The following is a 6,000-nucleotide window of genomic DNA, read 5'->3' on the forward strand; positions in this document are numbered from 1 at the left end:
CAGCTTTCCTTCTTTGAAGGATTTTTTTTTTTGCGCTCTAGGCATTAAGTCATCAACTGGTTGTGCTGTTCCATCTAAAGAAGTAGCCGGAGATTCAAAAACACTTTAATTTGTACGCGTACCTTAATTTTTCTTTATCCGAGAAAGGGCGTGGAATTCTGCCCATTGTGGAGCCAGCCAACCATTTTTACATGAAGCGCATTGCTGCTCTTTCTTAACCTTGCAGGTGTCTTTGTCAAATTCCTGTTATAACTCTCCGACATCATAGTGATAGTCACAAATTTTAGAAAAATAATTATAGCCGGGGACATGTTTTTCTAAACTTTTGGATGCTTTCATGTAATCATGATTAGCCGGGTCCTGTTAACAAAAGAAGAAAAAAATAATGGCTGCTCTTCCCCCTCTGTTACAAATTCCCTTTAAAATGTAATCTGACAGAACAGGTGCATCGTCAGTGCGCAATGCTTTGTCATGAGCAACCGGCATTGTTGTTGTGACTCCACCATATAAATTTCTTGTTTCTAACTCGTTGTAAAACCTAGCATTGTGCTTGAACAAATTATGATTCAAAGCATTGCTGATCTTTTTTTCAATATGTGCTTGAGGGAGTGTGGTTTTTATCCTCCTCAGCCGACACTAGATTGCATTAATTTGTTGTCTTAATCCCATATATGGGATTTAGCATGGACACCAGGTGATCGGCAATGTAGTGATCATGGGTACATCTGCCATATAAATTCCACATATGACATAACTATAGTTATCATTCATATTATATCCATGTAACTGTTATATACATTGTATCTCAAAATGAAAGATAATGTGGTTATTACATGGGGAATCAGTCAACCATGTTATTCCCACATTATTGATGTCTTTAATTTTGTGTCCATATAAACACCATACTTGGAGTAAGTTGAAAGTACATGCTTGACATAAAACCCATATTTTGATTTAATATACCCAGTTACTTTCCATATATGGGCCATATATGGCTCTCATTTTCCCCATATTATTACCATATCATTGGTTTGGTAAGGGCCTCTGGACATGCATAATGCTCTCCATTCTTAATGTTTGTGATTTTCATAGTCAGCTAGTCACAGTTATCTTCTAAATTCCTTTGTCTGTTTTCTCATGGAATCTTAGAACATATAAATTCCCATTTTATAGAATTGCCATAGATAATAGCATCTCCAACTGTAGAATTAGTCCTTTCAGCTCCCCCCTGGCCACTGTCTTTGTGTGCTCGATGAATCCTGATGCAATTTGGCATCTCTGAACCTGACTTGACAACAGCATTATCTTAAAAAATTAGTAATTACTGCATCATAAATATTGTCCATGCATGCAGTATTTATGATAAAGACCACATTAAAAAATGTTCGTTATTGGATTTCATCTCCAAAAGAATTGAATTTTAAAAAGAATCTATTGATATCTTGTTACAATCAAATTTGTATGATGTGAAATTTTTTTTTCAAAAAAGGAGGTTATATGGGGCTAGATCGATGTAAGTATTTGCATGAAGGAATATTAGAATGATTCCTTAATTGGCAAAGCAAACAGCTATTTATATTATGTGGTTTACAACATAACACCACTGCATTCTCTAGAGTCATGCAGTGTGTATCTGAGCCTTATCCTTTTAATTTTTAGTAAAGGATTTTTGAAAGTGAAATTTATTAGTTAATTATAAGTTTGCAAATGTAATAAAATTTTAATACTCCAGAAATGCTTGTATCAGCCATTTTAGAGGAGGTTTTAAAGTTAAAAAGGGCGATAGAGGGAGTGGGCAAGGTATTTTACAATGGCTTACAGGATATCTCATGAGGGGGGTGCCAGAAAAAAATATTTAGAACATCATCAGGTGGGGGAGGGGGAGGGGGGCCTTAAATCAAAACATGAAAGGGAAAAAATAAAAATCATCATAGACCCTCATCTGCATAAATTATGTACCCTCCCTCTAGATTGTTTTAGAATCTGCCACTGCCTTAATTGGCACAAAAGCCACACACAGCGGGTGTAGCCTTTTCTGGTAGAGTTCAAGACCTGTTGTTTAAATTGTAACAAAAAAGAAATTGATGTAAGCTTTTTATTTACCATCACAGATCCATACCTGTAGATGTGATGAAAACACTGTATGCCTCAAGAATCACTTTGTTAATGGACGTTCTTGTTGAAGCAGTTCATAAACTTGTAAATTATGCATTCTTGTGTGAACGTTTCTGTGCACTTTCCCAATCGATAGATCCAGTTGTGTACTAAATTTCTTACCGTTTCGAAAATGTTTATGATGGCAGAAGCCAGATAGAATGGGCATCTCATTATTACTCAAAAGAAAATTCACTGAGTAAAGATTTGATTAGTTGGCCAGGTAGGGCTATTGCTCTAGCATGGTGAGTACAACAGAGATTGGCTACAGGATGCCTGGGCCTAGCTGTGTTTATAAGCAACAGAGCGCTGTACTCAATCATTCTTATAGCTGTTCAATTGAGAGGAGAGGAGGTGCCTGATATTCAGGCCATGTTTAATGCAACCAAACCCTGGCTTCTGTTGATAACTGTGATTAAAGATAAAACATCAAACTTCCTATCAGCCATCTCTTTTAATTAAAAGAAAACTTTAAAACTTGGTAGTGAGTAATGAATTATGAAATATGTACAGGTATTAATTTTTACAGTGCAATCTCAGTTATTTGAAACTCCCAATTCTTTGAACAAATTAATAGTTGTTTTAAATTCTCTTGGATTGCTTCAGTCAGATTTTTCCTCCTATTTTTGGAACAAAATTATGTTTCCCTTTGAGGTTAAAAGCAATTATTGGTATTCCACTGTAGTGATTTACATATCATTATAACAAATGTTATACCCCAAGTCAATTGTTTTCTTTTACTTACTTTTGATCACCCTATAATAACTGTTTATTTTTCATGGGTTTTGTAACGTCAGTAACCAGTGCTACAGTTTTCTACATCTTATAACATAGTCTGGTTTACCTTTTTCAGAAACAATTAAGGAAAACACTAATATTATTTTCCTTTTCTATTCTGTCCACTGGGTTTATGCAAACTCTTCTTTATTTGTATAAGAACAGTTTAAACCACTGATTTTTTTGAAGAATGAAGTAATAAAATGCTTTCAATTTGCAATATTTCAAGCAAAGTATTAGTTGTTCATCATTTTGTGAATTCAGAAGACGACTGTTATATGCACACTGAACTCTCTATACCTACATTCTCTTCTACCTACCATTTTTTTTTCTCGGAAAAACCAGAAGACGAAAAGTAAAGTAAGGAATATTTTTACAGAATGCTTATTAAATGATACATGGTAGGTATCTTGCTGTGTAAAAATGAATGGGACTTCTCAGATGAGGTGCTATCCATAAGCTGGATTGAGTGATGAGGCTGCAGCAGTTTAGTGTTTAATGACTTCTTCAATTGGGATTTTGCTTTTAAGGACAGCAAGGTCTGTACCTAAATTGAGAAACCAGAGAATAAAATCTGCGGTGTAAATTTTGTGGTGATGGAAACCGTTAAATTTTCTTCTCAGTATTACCTCAGTAAGGAAATGTGGTCCATGCAAGGTATATAAAGAAAACCTCTTTGATCTTGGCAGGATTCAAACCCACTACCCCAGGATTTTGATCGCTGATTGACCAAATGTACTCACTAGGGCAATGCAAAATTTATTAAGTGGTTTCCTTCACACACAGAAATTTACACTCCAGAGATAATTCTCTAATTCCCCAGTTGCATCAGCACTGCACAGCACAAAATTTCATTATCCCTTAATTGTTGTGTTTTTTTTTTTTACTTTACTCCAAGTGAATTCTCATGTAGCAACGTGTAAAAAAACTGCTGGGGATAACTGACCCCTTAACTGCATGATGGATTATTTTGGTAAAGATTTTGACAGGGACAGTTGAGGATTTTATTACCCAAGTGTTATTGTGCAGTTCCAGAAAAAATCCACACCCACCCCACAGAAGGTCATCGGAAATTCCTAGGGGGAGGGGGGTCTTAAAAGTCAAAATTTTAGAAGCAAAGTATGAAGCTAAACTGGAATTTCCTAGGGGGAGCAGGGGTGCAAAACAAAAGACCTTCCGTGGGGGGAGTATGGATATTTTCTGGAACTGCACATTTGATTTTATGTCAAGCAATTTACTAACTTTAAAAACCAGCTACAGATGGCTAGGGACTGCAAAAACATTTTTTTTTTCTGTTGAATAAATTTATTGCATTCAACAATTACATCAAAAGAACGCACTCCTTACACAGATAATTTGGAGTCAACCTTGATTGCCATGAATGAAAGGATCTTGGGACATGTATATGGCACCCCCTGCAGATTTTGCAGGGGCAGATGATATCATCACTAACTTGGCAAAGGAGAGAGAACCTAAGGATTGAGGTCAACAAATGTACTCTCTAATCCAGTTTTGATCATTACTAGTTTTCATATACAGCTATTTCAATTAACGTTGTCGGATCAAAATAAAAAAGCTAAAAGACAAGACTGCAATGTTTTGTGGGATTATTTTTATGAATAATTTCATCAAAATCATCCCTGCACATGCAGGTCATTGTACTGCTAATTACAACCTATTGTTTTCTCTAGGCATGACTGATTTTGATGAATTATTTATTCATGAAAATCCCACGTAAACTTTCGGTCTTGTCTTTTAGCTTTATGCTTTGAACCGACAACGTTAGTTGAAATGACCGTATATAAAGTAGCAAAAGGCACAAGTGATTGTCATGTTGACTTTGCAATATCAAGAATAAGAACCAGACCATTATGCACAAGTCAACGAAAACCCTGACCCCCCCACCCCCCACCCCAGAACAAGGTGGGGATTACAAGGGAATAGTAGGGGATTTGATACAAAATCATGCCCGAGATGGTGGGGCATTGGAAGCGTTTAGTAGATTTAGCTGCCCCGAGGGGGTGGGGATTTGTGAACAGACTGCAATGTCAAAGAATTTTTTAAGATAAAACTAGTGAGCAGCACGTCTGCAAACTCTTACAGTTGTAAAACGACTTATTTTGTCCTACACGTTTCGTGCGACAAACGCACACTTCGTCAGGGAGTTTTACAATACAACATAAGTGACCTGTATATATACCTACATAAAAGACTAAAATAAATTTTACATTACGTAAAACCGCACCTGTGCTAGCGGATTTACAAGTAGGAAACAGGTAAAAAGGTGTGCAAGGTGTTACATATTTTGTGCTTGACATAATTTTGGGGCCCACAGTTTTAGCTAAAACTCCAGGGGTGGGGTATTAGGTAATGCTTTGAGTTTATGAAGGATCCCGAGGGGTGCGGATATTATTCAAGATTTGAGCAAGGTTTTTTCCAGATCCCTACCTTGTCCCGGAGTGGGGGGGGGGGGGGGGGGGGGGGGGCTACAAGTACAGTATTAGAAAATAGAAAAATGACCCAAAGCTAACTTGACTTGAAATATTTCTCCTGTATTCAAACATCTCCAATGTGCATCTCCCTCAAATAGAACCTGAACATCAAAAAAAAAAAAAATCACTCAATTTGAGTAGAAATTAAACGATGAAATCTAAAATATTTTGTAAATCCCCATTAATGACTCGATTTTCAATTGGCCCGCAGTTTGAAACGATCTCTTAGTATTGTGCATATCATGTTACTGACCACATCAATTCATATAACAACACTGGCCTACTATTGTCCGTATTAGCTTGCCATTTTAACATTATCTTGATTAAAGATCAAAGATTTTTTTAGAAAATTGCTCTTCCTTCAGAAAAAAAAAACACACACATCCAACAGTACAAAGATGAGCATCCATACATAAAGATTTGAAGTTATCTTACCTCCTTGATTGACAGAACCGTCGGACCTTTCGCCTTCCACCGACACAGCAAAACCCCATCTACTTTTGACATTCATCAAACTAAAAATTTTCCTTCAGCCCAACAAATTTGCTGTAGAACGGAACATTTTTCACACAGTCAC

Source organism: Pavona decussata, unplaced genomic scaffold (assembly GCF_977016875.1).
Source record: "Pavona decussata unplaced genomic scaffold, jaPavDecu1.1 SCAFFOLD_324, whole genome shotgun sequence".
Classification (NCBI taxonomy): Eukaryota; Metazoa; Cnidaria; class Anthozoa; order Scleractinia; family Agariciidae; genus Pavona; species Pavona decussata.